This window comes from Scyliorhinus torazame, chromosome 4 (genome assembly GCF_047496885.1).
Source record: "Scyliorhinus torazame isolate Kashiwa2021f chromosome 4, sScyTor2.1, whole genome shotgun sequence".
In the NCBI taxonomy this organism is placed as follows: domain Eukaryota; kingdom Metazoa; phylum Chordata; class Chondrichthyes; order Carcharhiniformes; family Scyliorhinidae; genus Scyliorhinus; species Scyliorhinus torazame.
Genome location: NC_092710.1, coordinates 65,076,100 through 65,103,052, shown reverse-complemented (window position 1 = coordinate 65,103,052; position 26,953 = coordinate 65,076,100). Strand labels below are relative to the sequence as shown.

At 46.1% G+C, this 26,953-nt stretch overlaps 2 long non-coding RNA genes across 2 annotated transcripts; one reads left to right on the top strand and one right to left on the bottom strand.

Moving 5' to 3' along the window:
* Window positions 1-580: 580 nt before the first annotated feature.
* On the bottom strand, window positions 581-1,975 carry LOC140410275 (uncharacterized). Its single transcript, XR_011940604.1, has 2 exons — window positions 1,211-1,975; window positions 581-938 (listed from the first exon to the last, which is right to left on the bottom strand). It is a non-coding gene; the product is annotated as an uncharacterized lncRNA (long non-coding RNA).
* LOC140410272 (uncharacterized) lies at window positions 1,849-16,973 on the top strand. The gene is made up of 5 exons (XR_011940601.1): window positions 1,849-2,798; window positions 8,434-8,629; window positions 9,187-9,314; window positions 12,857-13,007; window positions 16,438-16,973. It is a non-coding gene; the product is annotated as an uncharacterized lncRNA (long non-coding RNA).
* Window positions 16,974-26,953: the final 9,980 nt, after the last annotated feature.

Genomic DNA, 26,953 nt, shown 5'->3' with positions numbered 1-26,953 from the left:
CAGAATATATTTGTTTCGAAAAGCTTCCCGACCACCGAAGTTAAATTTAATCATCTGTAACTTATCTGCTATTCGTTTCAACTTGTTTCAAACAGGGGCGTATTTGTTGTAACTCTTCAGAACTCTTGACACCCCCTGATTCTGGAGGGCTAAACGATTCTGGCCAGTACCTAAGCAATTCCCAATCTCACTTCCTTCAATGTCTATCTCATGTACCTCTAGTGCCTTGACAACATTAATTACCGACAGTTTATCCTCCTCTGCGACCATGGCCTGTGTAAAATACACCTCATTGGTAAAGACAGAGGCAACATACTCACTCAATACCACAGCCTTGCTCCGTACATCCATCTGCCAATTCCCTTTGTGGTCCCGAATCAGCCCGTACTATTTATGTGCCTAGAGAATGCTTTGGGATTACGTTTTACGCTGGCTGCCAGTTTTTAATCAGAATCCCTCTTCACTTCTCGGATTCGTTTTTCCAACTCCACTCTTATCCTTCTATATTCAGCTTGGTTCTCACAAAATACACCACCCGCAAGATATTCGACCAAACGCAGAACACAAAATTTAAGTCTAATTGTCGATGAATTTCTGACAATGGTTTATTTTCACAAATGCACTGCGTGAATTTTAACAGTTAATGCATTTCTGGAAAGTCATTCGTTTTTTCAATCCTTCACCATTTGGTTTGGGAGACGGTTTGAGGCTGACTATCAGTAATATTACTCAAGACACTTTCAACGGCAGCACAGAGCAAGAGCAGAGTGTTGCCTACAAAATAGTACGATACATCAATTCTATTACAATTGAGATTATAGATCAGTAAATGGGACATTAAAGCTAAAATATCACTTCAGTCGGTTGAATTCTGATTGTTTCCTCTGTTCGAAAAATGATTACGTGACCAGATTTGTCAATAATGATTGTAGTGTTACCTACAGGGATCAAATCAAAGTTTCAGGAAAGACACCGCATTCTTAATTAATTCTTAATTAAGCGACATGTTATTCATTTTGACTGGCATCGACCAATATATTCACGGTAGTTGGTTAACTGACAGTGGTAGCAGTTTGTGCAGTTTAAGACGGAGTTCTCTGGTGTCCATATTTTCGGAGATTCTCCTGAGCTGCAGCATTGTTATCATTGATTCGAACTTAAAGAGTCATAAATGTATGTGTTATTCAAAATTCATATTGATGTAGCTCACCTTCGCACAAAAACGACTGGACGCATTTTATTCTCATTTTCTCAGGATTAATATCCACGGGGATTTCAACACATTTTTAAGTTCTTCTCTAAACTTCCTCTGGGTCGCTGCATAAATACACGGATTTTGTAAACAGCTCAAAAACTTCAGAAAAGTTCCGGCTTCAGTGGCAATATATGCAGGATCGGTGCGATCGCCTCGATAATAAGCGATGTTTGTCATCCTGGTAGTTACAAAGTTCAGGGCAGCTGTGAACCACAACAATATAAACATGCCTGATATAGAAAAAAGTAAAATAATGGATTTCCTTCGGCTCTCCATCTCTATGTCATTGTGATCCTCTCTTTTGTGACCTTTTAGCTTTTCGCGGACAAGATTGGCCATTAAAATACTTCGGACGGTTAAAACATTTAAAAACGTAATGAGAATAAAAGGAATCCACACAACCCAGGCGCTGTGAAACCAGACGGACACTGTGCCCAGTGGTGAGGAAAAAAACGCCACACTTGACCGGCAGCCCCAATGCACATTGTTAATTATTTGCTCAGTTTGATATGCAAACAAGAAGAGAACGTCCTTCAAAAAGCCCAAGAGAGCGAATACTGTGATAACTATTGCCGCAGTTCTCTGGGTGCAATATCTTGAATTAAACCTCCGACAGCAGAGAGCTACAAAACGGTCAAACGTGAAAGAGACAGTGAACCAAATAGACAAGTCGAATGTGACAGCAGTCATGTATAGAACGAACTTGCAGACTGGAGTGTGAGAGAGGAAAGAAAGTGGAAAGCGATAGCTGAAAACGTGATATATTATTACATTGATGATCATGACCAGTAGATCTGCAGTTGCCATGGCCACCATGTAAACCGTGATGCATTTGGAAAGGCCGCAGTTTCCTCGGCTGAGAATCACAATTGTCAGCAGGTTCACTGGAAGGAAGAGAAGCAATAAGTGCTGTAGCAGTGTCCGATTCAAGTTTACACGGGGATGTGAGCACATTTAACTCCATTCTTGCTTTCTCGGTTGAACTATCAATGTAAAACAATATGAGAACAGTAATAACATTGAAGCCATTATCAGGGAATTCTGCTAACGATTTTATGAGTGGTTGAAGAGCGCACATTGATCAAAATGACATTGATCAGATAAGCCGTTAAAACCATTGGGCTGGATATTTAAAGAACGTTGAAACATCAGTAAAGTAACCGGATTAAAGGAAACGAGTAAAATTAGTACACATAGCTCAAAGGTTTGCTTAACTGACGAACAACTCTTCAATGCTGATACTAGCGAATCATGTTGCCTTATCCACCATGCAATTTACGACTGATTAACAGCAAGGAGATTGCAATATCTTACGTGAGACACCAAAGACGGCGAGAATTGGATAGTAAAACTCCTTTACCACCAAAACCGTTGGTCGTCCCATTTCCTTCATGAAGGTGCAACGTCTAAAGGAAAGCTGAAAGACTGGCGCATTGATGGCCAATGAAGGGAACTTACATTTGTACACATATCAATCCTCCAGGGAATCAATCAGATGAAATCATAATTAACATTGATGTGGAGATGCCGGCATTGGACTGGGGTGAGCACAGTAAGAAGTCTTACAACACCTGGTGTTGTAAGACTTCTTACGATAATTAATATTAGTTACAGTCATTAAACAAGTATGTGATTCAGGTGTATTGCCAGGAAAAGGAAGTATCAGGTGAAGTTAGTGGTGAGAGCAGCAGTGTCCCACAATGTAAGGTATGGTTAGAGAGTCCGGTGAAAAGTTGTGAAGTGGTAGTCAGAGAAAAATACCTTTTCCAGGAGTACAATTTATCCGAGGTAATGCTATAGCTGGATCACAGGTACGCGTGTGGCCTGCTGTGGTTAAAAAGCCAGTGGAAATGCAAGCAACAGGCATATTGCAAGAAGTATATCCAGGACTGTTTCGTGATTATGTAGTAACCAGATCACAAAGCCGCCGATTGAGGCAGGAGGAAGAAAACCTGAGGAGTGCCGATAGGGAGGCTAAAGTTCAGTTGGCAGAAACCATGCTTGATCAGGTGGTTAGTAAAGAACAAGATCAGCTGGTTGATGAAACGGATATCTGAGTTCAAGAAAGGGGGTTGAATTACAACAGAAAGGTTCAGAGATAAAGCAGCTGTTTCAGAAAGCAGAAACGAAAATGAAATCTGAGTGCATACATGAGTGTAATTACATGAGGAATAAATATTCATGAGAAAGTGGAGCCATTTACATATTCCAGCAGATGATAAATGGGCAGATGTTCATCTAGTGGTATTACCGGTGGATTATTGAAAGGTGTTTCCAGTAGGGGGTCATTTAGCAGTAAGGAAAACTCAAGCAAAAATACGGAAAAGATTTATTGACCTGGACTGTATAAGGCTGTAATTTAATGTTGCCGTACACGTCACCCGTGTCAGATAGTTAGGAAACCTCAGATGGTAATAAAACCAGCATATTTATTATCTTTTCCACCATTTTATTAACCTTTATTATTGTCCTAATTGATTTCGTGGGGCCCTACCTAAAACCAAAAGTGGGGACGGGATTTGTTAAGGGACGACACCTGACGTCCAACATTAGGCGGCTCCTTAACGTAATAGTGATGCCTGCGGAGGGGTGCGAGGTTGAGGTGGTGGTGGCCCGGGATGCAGAAAAGGCCTTTGGTCGGGTGGAGTGGAAGCATTTGTAGGAGGTCCTGGGAAGGTTTAGGTTTGGGCAGGGATTTGTGGATTGGGTCCGGTTGCTATATCAGGCACCGGTGGCAAATGTAAGGACAAACTGCATTCGATCAGAATATTTTAGTCTGTGTCGGGGGACAGTACTGTGTGCCCTGGTTGTAGAGCAATGTCTATGCGAGCATCGAACATTTGGCGGGGGATCGTGAGAGGGGGGGTGAAACATAGGATCTTGCTCTATGCGGACGATTTGCTCCTTTATATAACAGACCCGTTGGGGGATTGCAGGAATTATGGGAATCCTGGAGGACTTTGGCCGGTTCTCAGGGTATAAATTGAACATGGGCAAGAGTAAGGTGTTTACGATCCAGGCAAGGGAGCAGGAAAGGAGACAGAGGGGGATGCCGTTCAAGCTGGTGGAAGGGAGATTTAGGTACCTGGGGATTCAAGTGGCAAGGGACTGGGGTCGGCTTCATAAATCAAATTTGGCCAGGTTGATAGGGCAAATGAAAGGGGCTTTCCGAAGTTGGGACATGCTCCCGCTGTCATTGGCGGGGAGGGTACAGACTGTGAAAATGACAGTCCTCCCAAGATTACTGTTCGTGTTTCAGTGTCTCCCAATCTTTATCCCGAAGGCATTTTGTCGGAAGATGAATGTGGCGATGTCGGGTTTTATATGGGCCGGGAAAGCCCCGAGGGTGATGAAGATCCTTCTTGAACAGGAGCACGGGGAGGGGGGCTTGGCCCTTCCGAACTTTATTAATTACTACTGGCCGGCTAATATATCGATGATTAGGAAGTGGGTAGTGGGGAGGGGTCGGTGTGGGAGTGAGTGGAGGAGGCATCTTGCAAGGGCTCGAGTTTGAAGACTTTGTTAACGGCAGCTCTGCCATTCGTGCTGGCTCAGTCCTCCACAAGCCCAGTGGTAGTGGCAGCCCTGAGAGTGTAGGGCAATGGAAGCAGCACATGGGACTGGAAGGAGCGTCGGTCTGGTCACCGATCTGCGACAACCGCCGGTTCACTCCGCGGTGGCTGGTCGGGGGTTTCAGGGGGTGGCAGCGGGTAGGGATTGAGAGATTTGGGGATCTCTTCATTGAGGAGGATATCCCGAGCTTGCAGAAGCTAGAGGAGTTTGAGTTGCCAGGGGCGAATGGGTTCCGGTACTTACAAATGCGAGATTTTGTCCTGGGCTTCCCTCGCCTCCCACTAAGGGGGCTACAGTGTAAGGTGATGTCAAACACAGGGGTTGGGGAGTGGAAGGTCTCGGAAATATACAAGGAACTGCTGGAGTGGGAAGGGGTTCCAATAGGAAGAGTAAATGGGAAGAAGGGTTGGGAGAGGAGTTGGAAGTTGGGTTATGGGAGAAGGCCCTGAGGAGAGTCAATACATCCTCGTCGTGTGACATGCTTAGCCTGATCCAATTCAAGATGGTCCATAGGGCTCATATGACTGGGGCCCGGATGAGCAGGTTTTTTGAGGAGGTGGAGGACAGGTGAGAGCGCTGTGGGGGAGGTCCTACTAATCATGTGCATATGTTCTGGGCGTGTCCGAAGCTGAGGGGATTTTGGCAGGGATTTTCAGATATCTTCTCAGAGGTCCTGGGAGGGAGCGTGGTTCTGAGTCTAGAGGTGGCAATATTTGTAGTGTCGGAAGACACAAGAGCGCAGGGGTGGGGAGCGGCCGACGTTTTGTCCTTTGCCTCCCTGGTGGCCCGGAGACAGATATTGTTGGGATGGAGGGACTTGGAGGTTCCAAAGTCTTGTGTTTGGTCAGGGATATGGCAGGGTTTCTTAGGCTAGAGAAAATTAAGTTTGCCTTAAGGGGTTCACTACAGGGGTTCGCTCGGGGGTGGCAGCCGTTCATCGACTTCTTGAAGGAAAATTGACCGTCAGCAGGGGGGGGGGGGGGGGGAGGGGATGCATGGAAGTGATGAATAAGGGTGGTAATCTAATGTAAACTTGAGATGATTGTAATGACTAAGGAGGCAGTTTGGGCAAGCTAATGGGGCTAAAGGTAGACAAATCTCCTGGCCCTGATGGGATGCATCCCAGAGTGTTAAAAGAGATGGCATGGGAAATTGTAAACGCACTAGTGATAATTTATCAAACTTCACTAGACTCTGGGGTGGTCCCAGAGGATTGGAAAGTAGCAAACGTGACACCACTGTTTAAAAAAGGAGGTTGGCAGAAAGCGGGTAATTATAGGCCGGTAAGCGTAACTTCGGTTGTAGGGAAAATAATGGAATCTATCATTAAGGAGGAAATAGCGGGGCACCTGGAGGGAAATTGTCCCAATGGGCAGACGCAGCATGGGTTCACAAAGGGTAGGTCGTGTCTGACTAATTTGGTAGAATTTTTTGAGGAAGTTACCAGTGCATTAAATAACGGGGAGCCAATGGATGTGGTATATCTGGATTTCCAGAAAGCTTTTGACAAGGTGCCACACAAACGGTTGCTGCATAAACTAAAGATGCATGGCATTGAGGGTAAAGTGGTAGCATGGGTAGAGGATTGGTTAACTAACAGAAAGCAGAGAGTGGGGATAAATGGGTGTTTCTCTGGTTGGCAACCTGTAACTAGTGGGGTCCATCAAGGATCAGTGTTGGGCCCGCAGTTGTTCACAATTTACAGAGACGATTTAGAGTTCGGGACCAAGTGCAATGTGTCAAAGTTTGCAGACGACACTAAGATGAGTGATAAAGCAAAAAGTGCAGAGGATACCGGAAGTCTGCGGAAGGATTTGGATAGGTTAGGTGACTGGTCTAGGGTCTGGCAGATGGAATTCAATGTTGCCAAGTGTGAGGCTATCCATTTTGGGTGGAATAACAGCAGAATGGATTATTATTTAAACGGTAAGATGTTAAAACATGCTACTGTGCAGAGGGACCTGGGTGTGCTGGTGCACGAGTTGCAAAAAGTTGGTGTGCAGGTGCAACAGGTGATTAAGAAGGCAAATCGAGTTTTGTCTTTCGTTGCTAGAGGGATGGAGTTCAAGACTAGGGAGGTTATGCTGCAATTGTATAGGGTGTTGGTGAGGCCGCATCTGAAGTATTGTGTTCAGTTTTGGTCTCCTTACCTGAGAAAGGACATATTAGCACTGAAGGGAGTAGAGAGGAAATTCACTAGGTTAATCCCAGAGTTGAGGGGATTAGATTATGACGAGAGGTTGAGTAGACTGGGACTGTACTCATTGAAGTTTAGAAGGATGCGGGCGATCTTATTGAAACATGTAAAATTATGAAGGGAAGAGATAGGATAGATGCGGGCAGGTTGTTTCCACTGTTCGGGGAAAGCAGAACTAGGGGGTATAGCCACAAAATAAGGGGAAGTAGATTTAGGACGGAGTGTAGGAGGAACCTCTTTACCCAAAGGGTTGTGAATCTCTGGAATTCCTTGCCCAGTGAAGCAGTTGAGGCTCCTTCTTTAAACGTTTTTAAGGAAAAGATAGACACCTTTCTAAAGAATAAAGGGATTCGGGGATATGGTGTACGGGCCGGAGAGTGGAGCTGATTCCACAAAGATCAGCCATGATCTCATTAAATGGCGGAGCAGGCTCGAGGGGCCAGATGGCCTACTCCTGTTCCTAGTTCTTATGTTCTTATGTTCTTATGTATGGGTAGTTAGGGTCTATGGCTGGGGAGAGTGGGTTGGGTGTGTTCTTGTGGGGGATTTGTGTGCGTTGGATCTCTTTGCTGTTTAAAATGTTAAAACTATGAATGCCTCAATAAAATATTTTCTAAGAACAAACCAAATATCTGTTGACTGTAAGTATTTGTTTACTAGATTTCCGGAGACAATTCCATAAGAAACATTACATCTAAGAAGGTTGTAGAGCCTTCTTAAAAAACAAATTTTTTAATCGATATGGACTACCAAAATAAATTCAATAATTTCAGGGATTCAATTTAATTGTTCAAGGTAATTATTGTAGGCTCGGAATAAAGCAATTGAACTCACCGGGTAATGTGTGAGAAGATGGAAATGCATTATGTATGGGCAGTACGGTGGCACGGTGGGTTAGCCCTGCTGCCTCACGGCACCGAGATCCCAGGTTCAATACCGGTACTGGGTCACTGTCCATGTGGAGCTTGCACATTCTCCCCGTGTTTGCGGGGGTTTCCCCCCCCCCCCCACCCCCCCCCCCCCACCCCAACCCAAAAATGTGCAGTGTAGGTGGATTGGCCACGCTAAATTGCCCCTTAATTGGGAAAAAATAATTGAGCACTCTAAATTTATTTTTAAAAAAGCAAATGCATTATATTCATGTTTGCCTGTATAAAATGTAAAATGATATGTCTTATAGAGCATAAATTGCATGCAATCTTAAGAAATGTTTAAACTTCCAACGATTTAGAAAATGAAGCCATGTGCTTACATTGCTGGTTCATTTTCTAAGGGGAGTTGTAGCAAATGGAGAATTTTAGTAATATCGGCTTCTAAATATTGGGACAATTTAAGGGTTAAAAGCCTGTGGTTATAGTGTGTTTGACTGCAGTAGTCATGTTTTAAAAAATTGTTTTGTTTTGTGCAGATCTGGGAACTTCTAGCAAACAGCAGGTGCAATTGACCAGAGAGCGGCTCGGTGGCACAGTGGTTAGTACTGCTGCCACACAGTGCCAGGGACCAGAGTTCAATTCCGGCCTCTGTGGAGTTTGCATTTTCTCCTTGTGTCTGCGTGGGTTTCCTCCTGGTGCTCCAGTTTCCTCCCACAGCCCAATGAAGTGCAGGTTAGTTGGATTGGTGATGCTAAATTAAAACCTTTGATATTGTATTCATGATAAAGTTTTGTTTTAGGAATACCAAAGCCTTATTTTTCATGCAATCACTCCTGGAGTGAATCATTCTTTCTGCACTGTCTTACAATTAATCTAAAATAATGGGGATTCGGTCCAGGATCCTAGCCAATGCTGGGTCTGTCCTTAGATAGTGACATGGTACACAAAAGATACAATAAACTGCCCCCATTTGTGGGAATAGTTGAGAACCCAAAGCAATGGATTCACGGCGATCGACAAAGAAACACAAATAACATGAGAGACACCTTGTCACCCAGAGAGGTGATAGGATCTCAATTTCCGGCATTGACGAGTGATGAGGGCAAATGCAATCGTGCTATTGAATAGTGAATTGGATAAGAATTGACTTGGGAAACATTGCAGGTTTAAGGAGAAATGAGGGAAGGTGGGAATAGTAGAGTGGGCATTTGAAGAACTGTCATGAGTAAGATGGGCTGAATGGCTTCCTTCTGTGCTGTAACCATTAAATGAATGTTTAAATCTTCCAGGTGCTAACACTTCCTGGAGTGGAACAGGAGCGTCACGCAAACCTGATGCCTATGATCCGATGTTAGAACAGGAGATGGCGCAGATTCCGATTGAGATGCGTACAGCTGCACTCCGGTTTGGACATGAGGTTGGTGCGTTCAAAACTGAAAGACAGAACATTGCAGAAACTATCCATACAAATAGTTCAGTGACGTTTATGAAATAAAATCATCCACTCCCACAATGGATCAGCGTTCACGTCGCGCCCTCCACCCATACGCAGGCTTGCCGGGGAAGCTAAAGATTCTACCAACAGAGTAAATTACAAAGGAAGCTTCATGAGAAGAGGCTGACGAATGTGATATAAAATAGTTACTTTAGAGATACTAGTTAATGTAATGTAGAAATAAGCCACTTTGATTCTGGCAGTTAGGGACAAAGGGATTTGAGACCGCATGGAAAAAGCAGGAAGAGGTGTGTCTATGAGAGTGATGCTGCATTGATAGGGGCCAGAGAAAGGGATTGGAAGTGAGCCAATCAGAATAGATCAAACAGGTCAGGAGGGACATAGGCTGACCTATGTCCACCGAGTATGTGAAACTTGATACCATTTGAATTGATTTTACAGAGATCCCTTTGTCTTTTAGTTCAGTCGTTTTTCTGGAGCTTAAGAGGCTGGATGTCTCTTATGTTTCTGTAAGATGAATTAAGCTTGCAAGCTAAATAAATAACTTCTTTTTACGTGCGAATCCATCTCAACTTTTATTGAGGCCAGACTGACAGAGAAAGAAATTTGGGGATCAACATTTGGTGCCGAAAACCGGGATTTCTCAGGGCGATCCTGATCCAACTGCGAAATCAGAATTAGACTGATTATGAACAGGAGGATGGGGAACAAAGGGCCCTCAATGTAGAACTGGAAAACGACCGTGCATTGATTGTTCCCCTCTTCTTATCGTCTGATTAGTCTGGTCACTCGCGGTTGGCACAGAAAGACCGCCTCGACGAAATCACAGGTCAGTCTGGGGATAAGCATTTTAATTGATGGGATTTCATAGAGTTAATTCGGCTGGGGTAGGCTGTACTGTTGATGTAACATTTAAAATATAAATGGTTCAACTTTATTTGTGAGTTAATTCGGTTGGGTTACGTTATGAGAGGTAGATGTAACATTTGAAATTGAAAAAATGGTTCACCTCTATATGTTTGTGTGTTAAAAATATAGTTGATTAAGCTAAAAAAAATTCTTTGGACTGTAGTGGCGAAAAAACGCAGTTCCAAGGACTAGTTGAGATTATGGGAAATTCCTTGGATAGCACAAATGATCCAGGCATGCCACTGCAAATATTATGTGATAAGTATCCGGACAAAGCGAAGGACTTTAGAAAATTGTCAGCACAGTTAAGAACTAAAATGGGAGATGAATGGCCACTAGGGGGAACCAAAGACCTAGAAATGGTTAAGAAAATCCAGGGACAAATATGGAAAAAAAATCAAGGTATGAAAACTAAAGAATTAATTGGATTATGGAGGCAATATTGTCAAGAGGAAAAAGATAAGATTATGTTGTCCAGCTGGCAGGATAACGCCCTTAAAATGGGGATTTCAATTAGTGAACAGGGTAACCTAAAAACATTACAGATCTTGAAAAAGGAATGTGCATTTAAAATAAGAGCAAATAGAGACAGGAAGGACCCGGGTCACACAAGAGATGAACTACGTAGTTCAATGGCTGGCCTTGAATTGACAGAAGAAGAAAAATTCAATAATTCGGAAAAGTCAGTAAAAATTCCGTCTGCACCCATAGTATGGTCTGCGCTCATTCCAGAACCACCAGAGTACAATAATATATACCCAGCCATTGCTCCCCAGATTTCAAATATGCCAGAAACTCAAGCCCTTTTGGGTGATAGTGTGGGTCCTGATTTACCAACTTCACAACCGAAAGAGCAAAAGGAACTTTGTCCCACAAGCCCAGTTAGCTCTAGGACAAGATCTCGGACAGCGAGAGAGGGGCTTGAAGCTCACCAGAAACAATTAAGCATATCACCTAAGTCTCCCCAAACTAAGGAGAAATCACAAGATTTGGGAACAAAGAAAGCTGAAACAACTTCGGTTGAAGAGAAAGAACTCCCCCTAGTGACAGGGAGAGACGTTGAAGTCTTGGAACAACCAGGGGAAATAGTTAGAGTGCCCCCTGGTGACATTCGGAGACAGTTACCGATTAGGAAGATGCGAAACCCCGATCCAGGGACTGCGGCAGCGAACCCCACAATAGACGTTTACTTCCCATGGACACCCAGTGAGATGATGGCTATTATGGCTACAATCCCAGATAGAAAAAAATCTCCTGCTGCCTTCGTGGATTCATTGAGAACTACCATCTCAATTTATCAAGCTGATTCAAGGGACCTCTGGGCCCTAGTCCAGCAGATTTTAACCCCAGCAGAGTACCGCAATTATCTTAACCACCTGAATTATGCTAGTCATGCCGCACTCCAGCAGGCCTATGCGTAAGACGACGATAGAAGGACACAGATCTTGAATGCGTTGAATAGCGCATTTCAAAGGCCCATAAATCTTTCTGTTATCTTAGACCTAAAACCTAAGAAGACTGAAGAGCCAGAGGAATTTCTGGAGCGTTTTAATGAAATCTACCGGGGGCAGTCAGGCGATTTGCTGTATCAAAATGGTCAGAATTCCCCTCAATACTGTGCTATGTTAATGCATTGCCTACCACCTTCTGTGGTTACTGCTGTGAAATGTAATAACATGAATTGGACAGAGAACGACCCTTCCCAGATGGCAAGGGCAGTCAGATTTTACTGGAAGGAGGGTGTAGGCCAAGAAGGAGGCTCAGTTACAAAGGTTAAGACTGAGTATGTAATGAAAAAGGATGATCTGCGACCCCAACAAGCGGCAGAAATGGTAGTTTACCAGCAGGAGCCCCAATATAGTGACTTTGGGTGGGTGGATCAGCGAAGAGGAGGATACCAAACCCACCCAAAGGGACCCTCATCCCATTTTTATGGCCCACCGAACGAATCAACAGCTCTACAACCGCAGCCCCCTCTGAGGGGCCATTGGTCTACTGGAAGACGAGGCCGGGGCAGAAATAGAGGGAGCAATGCATGTTTTAATTGCGGCCGTGTAGATCACTGGCAACAGGAATGCCCCTTTAAAAGACAGACAGTAGAAGGAGATTATTCGACCCAAAGGAGAGGGTACCCACCAAGAGGAGGACAGATGAGATACACTGACTTCTCCCAGGAAAACCCTTTCCCAACACAGGATTGACTAGCTAATTTAGCCATAAGGACTCTCCAATCCGACAGGGAACCTATTATCTCTCTGCAGATAGGAGATCAACATCACTCATTTGTAATCGACACAGGGGCAGCTATGTCTTCTGTGCAATCAACACTTAAATTACCAATATCCGACCACACGCAGCAATTATCAGGGTTCCAAGGACAGGTGTGTGAGTATCCTATTTCTGAACCTGTGACAGTCACTTATGAGAATACGTCTGCAGAACATCAGTTTGTAGTGACTACTGGATTGGACTGTAACTTGTTGGCCCGGGATTTACTGTGTATCTTCCAGCTACAGCTAGAATGCAGAGATGAGGGGGTAACGGTTGCATCATGGAGGATGAGACAACAGTGCTATATTTCTATCACCCCCCAGTGGTGGACGTTAGACGTTGAACAGTCACTGCATCACGTTACCCTGGCCTATGACAGAACTGGACGAAACAGGGAGTTGGAGGACAAATACCGGCCATTACTTGAGACCGAATGGCCAGTCAAGGTTACAGCCACAGTCATGGGAAAAGAAGGTACAGCCGATTTTGTTACAATATCACCACATTTATGGCCACAGTCAGCTTCGGTAAGCCCTCATATTACACGTCAGGTCCATGACCAGTACCATGCCAGGGATATGGGGCGAATGGTCAGGAGGGCAGTGGATCATTCAGATCCAACAGACTACGCACTTCAAGTCATGCCAGACGGCACTACCATAAAATATTTTGAGGTCCCTGAAACGATTAACACTCGACTGCAGCATCACAGGGGACATGATGTGTTGGAATATGTCAATCCACAGGCCTGGGCGGAATACCCATCACAAGTGGGAAATACAAATGTTACACCTATCAAGGTAATGATTAAGGATCATGCAAAGCTACCTTCCATTCGGCAATACCCCATGAAATCTCAAGCTGCTCCATCAATAGATAAATTAATTCAAGAACTGTTGAAACAGGGTATTTTGGTCCCTTGCCAATCAGAATGCAATACCCCAATACTTGCTGTGCCTAAACCAGCAAAACCAGACCAGTACCAATTAGTACAGGATTTACGTTCAATTAATGCCATCGCACAGCCATTACATGCTCTCGTCCCTAACCCTGCCCACATACTGGCTCAAATTCCAGCTCAAGCCCGGGTCTTCGCCGTAATTGACCTTCAGCACGCCTTCTTTGCCCTCCCACTTGCGACTGAAAGTCAATATTTGTTTGCCTTCACTTACAATGGACAGCAGTATACCTGGACCCGACTGCCACAGGGGTTCGTCAATTCACCTACACTCTTCTCCAGATGTCTGCAGACCCAACTCCAGGCCTTGACATTGGAGCATGGTTCCACTCCAGTGCAGTATGTAGATGACATATTGGTGGCAAGTCCTGACGAGCCCAGTAATAGGGATGATGTGATCCAATTATTGAACCACCTATCCTCGTTGGGTTATGTTGTTTCACAAGCAAAGGTCTTGGTGGCTCAGAGAAAAGTTAAGTTCTTAGGAGTTTTACTTACAGCCACAGAAAGAAGTCTCGAACCCAGTAGGATTGAACCAATATGCCAATTCCCCGCCCCTATAATAGCCAAGGAGGTTCGTCATTGGCTGGGTATGGTGAATTATTGTCGGCAGTGGATACCAAACATCGCTGTCTATACAAAGCTGCTGACACCTTACACGAGTAAAGAGGGAAACTTTACTCTCACCACCGAGGCACTCGAGGCCTTCCGTTGCCTGAAGCAGGCCTTGCTACAAGCACCGGCCCTTGGTAGGCCCCTATACGACTGACCATTCCAGATATACTGTACTGTTCTGGAAGGATGTTCAACAGCGGTACTCACCCAGCAACATGGGGACAAGCACCGGCCCGTAGCATATTACTCTTCCAAACTCGACCCAGTGGCGTTGGGCCACCCTGTTTGCACCCAGATCTTGGCAGCGATATACAATAGTTTGCAGGCTGCTGCCAACATCACTCTCCAACAGGATATTACGGTGTATAGCTCCCACTCGGTAATCGCACTATTGGGGCAACTGCAGACTCAGCATCTTACCGCAGCTCGTCAGAATAGGTATGAGATATACCTTTTGAACAATCCACGTCTGACATTTAAATACTGTACCACTATCAATCCAGCCTGTTTTCTTAGCGGTCCCCCTGTCCATGAGGATGCGCCTGGTCACGACTGTTTAGCCTTGATTCAGGAAACTACAACAATAAGGGACGATCTGAGTGATATTCCGTTAGAACAACCTGACATGATTATGTATGTTGATGGCAGTGCATTAGTAAGCCCCACTGGCCGGAGACTGTCCGGTTATGCAATCATAGATCAGGATGGTCTGATTCTAGAAGCGGCAGCTTTCCAGACCCCTTACTCAGCACAACAAGCCAAACTTTTTGCCCTCACCCATGCATGTATACTTGGGGGAGATCGCCGGGTAAATATCTACACTGACTCCCGATATGCTTTCGGGGTAGTTCATGACTTCGGACAACTCTGGAAGAATAGGGGATTCCTTACCTCGGCAGGCACAGAAATATCCAACCGGGGTTTAGTTAATAACCTACTGCAGGCCCTCCTTCTGCCAGCGCAGATTTCCGTTATTAAATGCGCTGCCCACACGAATGGTACAACCCCAGTTGACGTTGGGAATGAACGAGCAGATCATGCAGCGCGCACAGCCGCACAAATTCAGCAAGTGATGGTGCCTAAAATGTTAAGTCAGACTAAACGATCTACTATAAATATGTCTGCTTCTGACAAGTCAATGCCAACCATCCAAGACATCATAAGGTTACAGGAGGACGCTCCTGAGAGTGATAAACAAATGTGGAAACGGTTAGGTTGTACATATGATTCTGTTTCCTCTTTATGGACCACGCCTGCACATCAGACTTGTATGTCTGATGCGCTGGCTTTATGGGTCATTGAATGTGTACACTTTGCAACTCATTGTGGGGCTCGAGGGACTAGTGATTTGTTGCTGGACACTTGGTGGCACCCTAAAATGCAGGGGTTGGCCCAAAGTATCAGTAATCGGTGTTTGATTTGTCAGCAATATAACACCGGAAAAGGTATCCCTTGTGGGAAGGGGCAAACCCCGTTGCCCAGTGGTCCCTTTGAGACGCTCCAAATGGATTACATTGAGTTGGAAAGGTGTCAATGTTACAAATATGTTTTGGTCATTGTGGATGTGTTCAGCAGATGGGTCGAGGCGTATCCGACTATCGATAATAAAGCTGCTACTGTGGTTAAAGTCTTGATGAGGGAAATCATTCCCCGGTACGGTATACCAGCTCAGTTAAGTTCTGATAATGGGCCTCATTTTATTGGACAAATTAACAAGGAGTTTTGCTCCCAGTTGGGCATACGCCAGCAGTTACACTGTGCTTACAGACCACAGGCGGCCGGGTTGGTTGAGAGACACAATCAGACCCTCAAAACTAAATTGGCTAAATTAAGAGCAGACACGGGACTGACATGGCTTAAGTTGCTCCCTGTTGCCCTCTTCCAGCTGCGGGTTACACCTGCGGGACCAGCCCGGCTCTCTCCCGCAGAGATTCTTTATGGCAGGCCTCTTAGAACTCCTTGGAGCCTGCAGGTTCCCAGACGGGTTCAGTTTCATCAGATGACTGAAGAAATGACTGAAGAAATAAGGGCTATGTTCTAGCCCTTACGCAAGTGCTCAAGGAACTCCATGGCCAAGTCCGCGCGGCTCACCAGCCATTGCCCCCAGTACCTAGCTCACTTTCAGTCCAGCCCGGTAGTTATGTCATGGTCAAAAATTGGACTAGGAAGGGGTCGGAGCCGCGATGGGACGGGCCCTTCCAAGTTCTCCTTACCATCCCCACAGCAGTTAAAGTGGAGGGGCGAAGTGCTTGGGTCCACCTACATCACTGTAAATTGAGTCCATCTCCACTCCTGTAAAAGGTCGGATACTAACCTGCCTCACTTCTCCAGTGCTATTTTACAGGTGTGGAGCATGATGGAGTGGCTACGCATCATCTGTCTGATATTTGGCCTCACTTCGCTTGGCGTGTTATTGGCGATGGACATGGAAAAGGGGAATATTATGTATCTGTGTAGCCCCAACCAATCTACAAGGATACATCACCTATGCAAAGGTGATGTTCTTCGCTGCCCCCATATACGAGGACATGGTATCGACTCATGGAAGGTCATCAAAGTTAAGGAGAATGCAGGAGTCATGAAGCAGCTGCACCGGTCCCGGCGATGGGAAGGGAACATTATATGGACATTGCCTTGTTTTTGGAATACATGTAAATTTGATTTTGGATGTGTTAAAAGTGGTACAATAAAGGTAACATCAGGCTGTCAGAAGAGTGTAGGAAGAGGCTATGAGAAAGAGAAAGGGACTAGAGAGAGGACGGGGCGTATGAGAAGGGAAGTACAGCTAGAACGTAGGTTACCGGGAGATACACTTAAGTTAATTGAAGGCCAAACTGAGGAAAACCCGGGTAGTATGAATCTCTTCTACCAGATTTACCACCGTCTGTATTACCAGGGACGGGTTGTCTGCTACACAAACCCCGCAGCGGTGTCTAGGTTATTTTCTGTTTCACCGCTTTGGGGCACTCCCCAAACGGTGGTTCATTGTCAGCATTCCGAGCCATTGCCCGAGCAAGTCACTCTTCCTTACGATCCGGATTCAGCACCACCGGCTATTTGCCTTCCCCTTCCTCGGGATAATTCCCATTCACAGTACGATAGGCTGCGACGGTGGAGGGCGTACATACCTAGCCACTTCACTCCCAATAGGGATTCCCGGTCGTACGAGAATTGCTTCAGCAGTGAAGGTTATGGCTGTTTGCTGGTAGAGGTGGACACAAATATAACATGTCTGTTTCCCACCTGTACGAACAGGAGGTGCCATATCACCCAGGCGTCTGGCCAATGCGTTTGTTACAACACCACTTGCGTTCCATTGAACGCCGGCCTCCAGCTCCTCTGTGGCTGGGCGAATGTCTCTCATATCACTGTTGGGACTAGGGCTTTCCGCATTGCTGGGCGGCCCGAATGGGCATTTCAAAGTTGGATAAACTGGGCTACTGGGAGGTCCTTATGCAACCGATATGCTGATTGTGATGCTAGTCTCCACACGGAACAAGGATACTACTTTTTATTTAATGGCACAGCGACCAACGTTTTGTCACCCCCATTTCCCCGCCGAATTGCTATAGGGACTCTGGTCCATACCACAGTCCCCTGCCCTTCGGCGTGGAACCTGCATAATCAGTTAGCACGCCGGGCAGTCTCTGCTGAATTTTGCGAGAACTGGAAAAAACCTCAGGTTCTTGCACCCAACCGGGGCCACTCAGCCGGGTGGGGCATTCTGAGCGTATTGACACTGGGAGGTGTGGGGGGTTCCTTGGCTGTCAGTGATCGGAATTATTTTATTTGCGGCCTTACCATCTTGGGAAATGAAACCTTGGGAGCCCTCGGGGCAATAACTAAGGAGTTGTCTCAGCTACGGTTGTTTGCAATGCAGAACCGGTATGCTCTTGACTATCTTCTGGCCCGTGAGGGTGGGGTATGCGCCATAGTACAGGGCAAGTGTATCATGGGAGTTCAGGACTTGACCGCTGACATCACTAAATTTATGGATCGCATACGGGATCACTTGGACGGGATGCAGGATCCTGGCTCTTGTGGTAACTGGGGATTTGGAGGATGGAAGGACTGGTTGATAAATATGGCCATGTATCTAGTGGTAGCTATCGGCTGCATCTTTGTGGGCCTGGCCATCCTTAAATGTGTGATGGGTAGAATGCGGGGTGCACTGGATCAGATCACCGCCCCAGTCACCGAGAAAAAAAATTTAACTGTTAAAATCCATGAGGGTGAGGCAGATGAAGGGGGGCTAAGACAGGAATTGGAAATGCAGCGACGGATCTTTTTAGATGAGGAACCGTAGCTATGGATTGGATAGTTCGGTTATCATGAAATGATAAAAGGAGGGAATGACGAATGTGATATAAAATAGTTACTTTAGAGATACTAGTTAATGTAATGTAGAAATAAGCCACTTTGATTCTGGCAGTTAGGGACAAAGGGATTTGAGACCGCATGGAAAAAGCAGGAAGAAGTGTGTCTATGAGAGTGATGCTGCATTGATAGGGGCCAGAGAAAGGGATTGGAAGTGAGCCAATCAGAATAGATCAAACAGGTCAGGAGGGACATAGGCTGACCTATGTCCGTCGAGTATGTGAAACTTGATACCATTTGAATTGATTTTACAGAGATCCCTTTGTCGTTTAGTTCAGTCGTTTATCTGGAGCTTAAGAGGCTGGATGTCTCTTATGTTTCTGTAAGATGAATTAAGCTTGCAAGCTAAATAAATAACTTCTTTTTACGTGCGAATCCATCTCAACTTTTATTGAGGCCAGACTGACAGAGAAAGAAATTTGGGGATCAACAAGCCCACATAAGGAATCCTGGTCAAAATCCCTTTTGTGAGTCTGTAGTCAAACACAAAGTGACTTTCTTTACAAAAATATGTATAAAGTACCAGCAGCACACTGCCGGTTTCCTCTCTAGTCGGTACCACACTGGCCTGTTCTATTTATACAACTACACTATTAATGATTGCCCAGGCCCCCCTCCTCATTCGGGGAGCTCATGTTCCTCAAGGACCATGGGGTATCCCGTTGTCCCCAACCAATATAATGCAGGCAGGTTATAACTGCCCCAAAGCCGAAAGGAACAATAGAATTCCACCCCAAAGATTACATTGCAGTAGGGCCTGCTCTCCAAATGTTCCAATGCCACACTGAGGGCGGTCGTCAGCCAAGCGAAGCCTCATCTAAGTCTTTGCTGTTCAATATTAGTTGCCAGCAAGAAATTTACATCAGAACAGATGATATAGGCTGTTATTCTATCGAAGACACTGACATCCTTTGCCACCACCCTGATCTCAGATATGGCAGTGCCACATATGTCCGAACCGATGTTGCTCAAGCTCATCATCTGACATCGAAAACTTTCTCTGGCTCCCTAGCGATTGGTGGATTCCACTTAGCCAGTGTCTGCAAGCTCCCAAGAATCATCTGGGAGCAGAAAGTCCTGCCCACCCTCCCCGCACAACCATCTATGTGGGGGACGTTAGCAGTCATCATTAAGACTGGGACAATGAGTGGAGAGTGGACGTCCAAATTTGATCTGACACACGACCCGAAACAGAGAAGAACATTCCTTTCAGCTAGATGGCATCGGCGTCAATAAACCGACCTGTGCTGGCCCAGTTCTCATAATGGGACTTCCAAAATGCTCAGATCCTTGTCTTAGATGACTTGCCGCATAGCCAATGTCGTGCTCTAATAGTTCACATAGGCTTTCGTGTTTCAGTAGTCAACATCCCAAAAAAGATGCTATAGTACTTCTAGAAAGCCAACTGGAGACAATACATTGAATTCTTGCAACACAGAATCACAACAATGCTACGACGGAACATCATTGTTGACGAAGCGTACAACCGTTTCTGTGGTGCCATTTACAAAGCAGCATGCTGGGCTATTCCTCGAGGCTACCAGCCCATCTACGTCCTCTGCTTAAATGAAGAGAATGCTCCATCCTTAAGACAGATGAGGCATCAGGGGAGCCAGAAATAGGAGACCATGTGATCGAGTCCCTCAATGGCGCCCACCGCACCAAGTGGGAGGGAAACACAGCAGAACTAAACTTCAAACACATTAACATGGTGTGAAGCCTATGCTGTCGCCTTGGAGCATAGCAAAAAAAACCTAGTGAAAACTGCCTCACAGTTACTCCCAGCCATATCTCCAGTCATCTATTTGCCAGAGCTAAGGCACCCACTGGACAAATACAACAACATCATGATCCAGCGTGAGACAACTCAATCAGCAACACGGAGCGGACTTCAGCCCCTCCCCCGTTGAGGTTGCAGAACTAAAGAAAGTCCTCCAGCTTGAAGTGTGGCAATGCGGCAGGATGTGGCAGTGTTTATGAAACACAGGAAACCCCGAGCTCTCGCGTGGCAGACCCGGTTTTACCGGATGGTCATAAATTCCAACACCATTCCAAAGGAATGGCGGACAGCAAAAGTCATCGCCATACCAAAACCGGCAAAAGATCCCACACTTGCTGCTAGCTCCCGCACAATCTGTCTCCTGTTGGCCCCATATAATGTCTTGGACACTACATCCTTCAGCGCATAACTCCATTCGTAGATGGCCTGAGCGACGAACAAACTGGTTTGCACAAAGACCGCAGTACAGTGGAACAGATACTGGCCCTTACCGCCTACATTGAAAATGGCTTTCAAAACAAGTTGAGGATCGATGCTGTGTTGCAGAGCCTCACAGGTGCTTACGACAACATTTGACAAGCTGGTCCCCTCCTGAAGCTCTCACGCCACCTCCCCCCACCCCTTGCAACTAAAACCATTGGCACTATTGAACAATTGAAAGTCCTGAATTCACTTTGCAGAAGCAAAAAAGTGCATGGAACAGACAAAACATTTGACGCTTCCAATGTTTAGTTCTAGATCGCACCTTCGTCAACTTGTAAATAAACAATCTTCTGAAAACTACCACCCGGAAATTGATATATGCTGACGGCAGCTCAAGCCTCCGATTCCAACAAGTTGGACCGAATCCTAAACGAGGACTTGGCAAAACTTGGTCAGTGCTGCAACACATGGCGACTCAAGCCAAACACTGCAAAAACCGTATCAAACATATTGGCTCTTTCCAATTCAGAATCCAATGAACAGCTTACTACCCAAATAAATGATTACAAGTTGAAGCACCATTCAACTCCAACTTACATAAGGTTGACTTTAGATAGGACACTAACGTTCCAGAAACACCTAAAGCAACTGCAGCCACTGTCAAGTCCAGAAACAACTTGATTGCCAAACTATCTGGCTCAATGTAGGGTGCTGCTACCACCATCCTCCGAACCTCACCACTCGCACTCTCATACTCAGTAGCAGAATACTGTGCCCCAGTTTCGTCGTCAATATTAAAGAACAAAGAACAATACAACCCAGGAACAGACCCTTTGACCCTCCAAGCCAATACCGGTCATGATACCAACATTGGCCAAAACCCTCAGCACTTCCCTGTGTCACATCCCTCTATACCCATCCTATCCATGTGTTTGTCAAAATGCCTTTTGAACACTGTTAATGTATCTACTTCCACAACCTCCCCTGCAACGCGTTCCAGGCACTCACCGCCCTCTGTGTAAAAAGCTGCCTGTCTTATCTCCTCTGAACTTTGCTCCATGGCATCACAGAAACACATGGAGTTGACACCCAGCTCAACACTACCATACGCATCGTTACTGGAATACCATGCTAAACACCTCTGTCTTGGCTCTGTCCTGGCAAACATCAAGCATCCACATATCCACAGACTTGCAACAACCTACACAATGATTTTTAAAAGGTTCCCAATAAGCCTTACCTGCCACGTCTTGCTGATTTATTCAACCAACGCAAAGTCTGACTCATATCAAGAGGCAGATAAGGAAAACTCTCCCAAACATGAGTTGAATACAATTTCTACCTGGACAAATGATTGGCAAGCATTGAACATGGTAAACAAGTGCCTGGTCTCAATCCCAACCCAACATCTGCCTGGTTTCAATCTTCCAAAGAAGCAGTGGTCCAGTTTTAACAGGTGCAGTATGGGCCACGGCCCCTGCTTGGCCAACCTCCATAAATGGGCATTAGTGCCAGTCCCTTATGTGCCTGTGGGAGAGAGCAAACTATGCACCACATCAGAGAATAATTTACACTCCACAAACTCAGTGCAGTCAACGCCACAGGACTGGAAGAAACGGGTTGGCTGAGGGACTTTGCATTCCCTAAATAATCTGCAAAAATCAGTGCATACTGTCTGGATTTCAAAACAATGAGTGACCAGGAGACATTTGTTTAATCACACGATTAGGACATTTGGAGATTCGCTACCCCAAATGGTTGAAGCGCTCAATATATTCAAGATCCAGAGATTATTGAACACTGTGAAGATAATGGGATATGGGAACAGTCGTGGGTAAAGTCTCGTGCCAAGTTGGAAAAATCCTTTATTGCACAGAGAGATCAAGGAGAGGAAAACAGAGGACAACCAGACAGCCATTCAAAAAGTTTCAGCTGGAAAATACAGGACAAATATATGGCTCACGATTCTCTCTGTTCATTAGTTGAAAGTGACAAAGAGAAAAACTTCCAAAGAAACAAATATCAGCTCAGAAAGGAATCCAGAGAGTAAGACACACACATGATAATAACATATTTGTGATTAATATGACATTCACCATAGAATTCAGAATTAAAATAAAGACCCTTTTGAGAATCAGAAATTAATGCACAGTGACGCTATATCACTTTCCTTCTGACAGCTTCAGGGCAAAATGCTTAGAACGTTTAGGAATGCTCTTTGGAGGAAAGGAACATACTGAAGAGATGGATCTGTGTACAAGACTTGCACCTATTACATTTACCACTGAGCTAAATTAACTGCTTAGATAATGAAGTGTGAAGATGGGTGGAGTAAAATTAATGTCAAATGAATTTGAACTGCAGCAAGTTATCCATTATATATATTTCAGTGAACTCTCCTCATTGCAGTGAGGTGTCATGGATACTCTGGAGAGGAGATGAAGAGTTATCGTCAAGACATTGCCTCACTCTACCTCAGAATCAATAATCATGTGGCATATTCTTTCATTGCAGAATATTTCAAAATAGACCGGTTAGAAAGAGTGGTGAAGAGTTCAATTGTTTTTCTGTTTCCCAGTAATTTAAAATTGCAATGGAAGCATTAATTACTACTTCATCCTGGATTTCAACAAGCAAAAGAATGTATCAAATTCAACAATAAAATTAGCTCCCAAAGAGAAAATTGATTTGTATTTGCCCTATTAATATTGAGGTCTTACACCAGGTTAAAGTCCAACAGATTTGTTTCGAATCACAAGAATCACATATATAGACAAAGTCAATGATGCAAGATGATACTCTGAATGCGAGTCTTTGCAGGTAATTATGTATTTACAGGTCCAGGCGGAGCGACTGGAGAGAGGGATAATCACACATTAAAGAGGTGTGAATTGTCTCAAGCCAGGGCAGGTGGCACGCTTTCGCAAGCCCAGGCCAGATGGTGCGGGGGGGGGGGGGGGACGTAATAAGACATGAATCCAAGGTCCCGGCTGAGACATACTCATGCATGCAGACCTTTCTATCCATTTCTTCTCGGTGACTCTGCGTTGTTGCACGTCCTGAAGGCCGCCTTGGCGAATGCTTACTGAAGATCAGAGACTGAATGCCCTTGACTGTTGAAGTGTTCCCCGACAAAAAGGGAACATTCCTGCCTGGCAATTGTCGCGCGATGTCCGTTCATCCATTGTCGCAGCATCTGCATGATCTTGCATCTTCTTCGCAGTCTTCAACACATCATCAATGAAGATGAACATCTTGCCAAGGCCATCCCCACACCCCCACTTCTGGCCTTCAAACAACCACGCAACCTCCAGCAGACCATTGTTTGCAACAAACTACCTAGCCTTCAGGAGAACAGCGACCATGACATCACACAATCCTGCCATGGCATTCGCTGTAAGATGTGCCAGATCATCGACATGGATACTACCATTAAACATGAGAACACCACCCACCAGCTATGCGCTACATACTCGTGTGACTTGTTCAATGTTGTCTACCTCATACGCTGCAGGAAAGGATGTCCCCAAGCGTGGTACATTGGCGAGACCATGAAGATGCTGCAACAATGGATGAACAGACATCACGCAACAATCGCCAGGCAGGAATGTTCCCTTCCAGTTGGGGAACACTTCAGCAGTCAAGGGCATTCAGCCTCTGATCTTCGGGTAAGTGTTCTCCAAGGAGACTTTCAGGGCGCATGACCATGCAGAGTCGGCGAGCAGAAACTGATAGCGAAGGTACGCACACATGAGTACGGCCTCAACCGAGACCATGGATTCATGTCTCATTACATTCACCCCCTACCATCTGGCCTGGCCTTGCAAAATCCTACCAACTGACCTGGCTTGAAACAATTCACACCTCTTTACCCTATGATTTTCTCTCTTTCCAGTCGCACCATCTGGACCTGGAAAGACTTAATTACCTGCAAAGCTTCGCATTCAAAGTATGATCCTGCATCATTGACTTTGGCTATATATGTGGTTATGGAACCCACCTCTTCACTCACCTGATGAAGGAGGTAGTGATTTGAAACAAACCTATTGCACTTCAACCTGGTGTTGTAAGACTTCTTACTGTGCCTACCCCAGTCCAACGCCAGCATCTCTACTCGTGGCTATTCATATTGGACATAATATGCATCCCAGCTCTTGTATATTCTATAAAAAAACCGCATAAAAATGAAAAAGTGTTTCGAAGGAGTTGAACAGTGGTAAAACAGACTTCCGGGTGCGGCTATGCAGAGCTAGGTCGCATATTCGGTAGCTCCCGCTTGGAACGGACTTTTGGGCTCTTTTACAGGCCCCCCACGGCATTTGTTTGACATTTCCCGGTGTGGGAAAAAGGCTGCAGCATTCCCCTGACAGTGTCCCCCAGGAATGTTATGTCTTTTGGCTACCAGACCCGGCAGAAACAGTAAAAGATTTGGCTTGAGCTGCAGGAATAGACAAAAGCCTCTTCCAGCATGCAGGCGGGGGAAGGGCAAGCTTAAAGCTGCAATTTGACTTGAGGGCCTCTATCAAAGGTGAATTCTAGCAGCAGAGGGAACAACTGTGAAAAGATCTACCAAGGCCATTGAAGAAGCAGGGACGAGGCTTCCGGTGGCGGCCATGGAGGAGTAGGTCACGCATTCGGCAGCTCCCGTCTGGAACCGACTCTCAGACCTTTTTCAGGAGTTTCCATAGACTTTTTGGGGCAGACTGGTGAAGCGAACACTGCCAAAAGGATTCCCTCTCGACTTCCGGTTGCGGCTATGCAGAGCTAAGCCGCACGATTCGGCAGCTTCCGCTACCACTGACTTTCGGGCTTGTTAGAGGAGCCCCAATGGAACTTTTTTTTTTTTTTTGACGCAACCCATGGGGAAGGGAAGAGAGAGGTCCCCCTCCAACTTCTATGAAACGGACCAGAAGTGTAACGGCCAAAGGAGCGGCACTGGAGCAATGGGAGAAGCGAGGGAAAGAAAACAAAATGGCGGTGGCCAGGGTCAAAGGGGAGCTGCAGGAGTTCAGCAAGTGCTGCTTCGAGGAGCAGCGCGAGGAGATGCGCAAGGAGATGTTGGCGCCTATGCTTTTTGAAATTGAAGGACTCGGGATCACCCAGAAGGCCAACGAAGCTAAGATCCAGGAGGTACAGAAAAGAGTCAGTCAGAACGAGGACGAGCTTGTGGGCCTGGTGGTGAGAGTGGAGCAGAACGAGGCACTACACAAGAGGTGGGCGGGAAGACTCGAAGACCTGTAGAACAGGTCGAGGAGAAAGAATCTGCGAATCCTGGGTCTCCCTGAGGGAGTGGAGGGGGCTGATACCGGGGCATACACGAGCACGATGCTCGAGGCGATGATGGGCACGAAGGCCCCTTCGAGGCCGCTGGAGTTGGACGGGGCACATCGGGTGCTGGCGAAGAAGCCCCAGGCAAATGAGCCGCCAAGGGTGATGGTGGTGAGGTTCCACCGGTCCACGGACAGAGAGTGGGTCCTGAGATGGGCCAAGAAGGAGCGGAGCAGTAAGTGGGACAATGCAGAGATCCGAATATACCCGGACTGGAGCACGGAGGTTGCAAAGCGGAGAGCGGGTTTCAACCGGGCCAAAGCGGCGTTGTACCGGAAAGAAGTGAAATTCGGAATGCTGCAGCCAGCGCCACTGTGGGTCACATACAAGGGCCAACACTATGACTTTGAAACGCCTGAAGAGGCGTGGACCTTTGTACAAGCCGAAAAGTTGGACTCTGAGGGTTTGTGAGGGTGGGGGGATGTTTTGGGATTTGATGTGTGATGGTTGTTGTATATAGGGGGTCAATCACGCGCAGGAAATGTTAGATGGGCTGGGGGAGAGAGACAAGGCCGCGACAGGAGCTGTGCCAGAGGGGGCGGAGCGGGCTTTGGAAAGCGCGGGATGTTTTCCCGCGTGCGGGAAGAAAAACAAAGGAATGCATATGGATTGGGAGACTCCCATGCGGGGAGGTCAATGGGACGGCGGGGGAAGCCGGGGTCAGCAGGCATCAGCTGACTTATGGGAGTGACATGGGGGGAGCAAAAAAGCTAGACAGGGGTCAGGTGGGGGGGGGTGGTTGGGAGGGTGGAGGGGGGGGGGAAGGGTTGCTGCTGCACTGGCCGAAAGGGAATGGGACACAGAAGAGGTGGTCGGGACGGGGGTCCCCCCTCTGGGGGACTGGACGGTGAGGGAGGCGTGGACACGGGACGGACATTACTTGTTGGACAGGATTTGTATAATTTAAGAGAGCGCACAGAATTGTAAATCAACATAGAA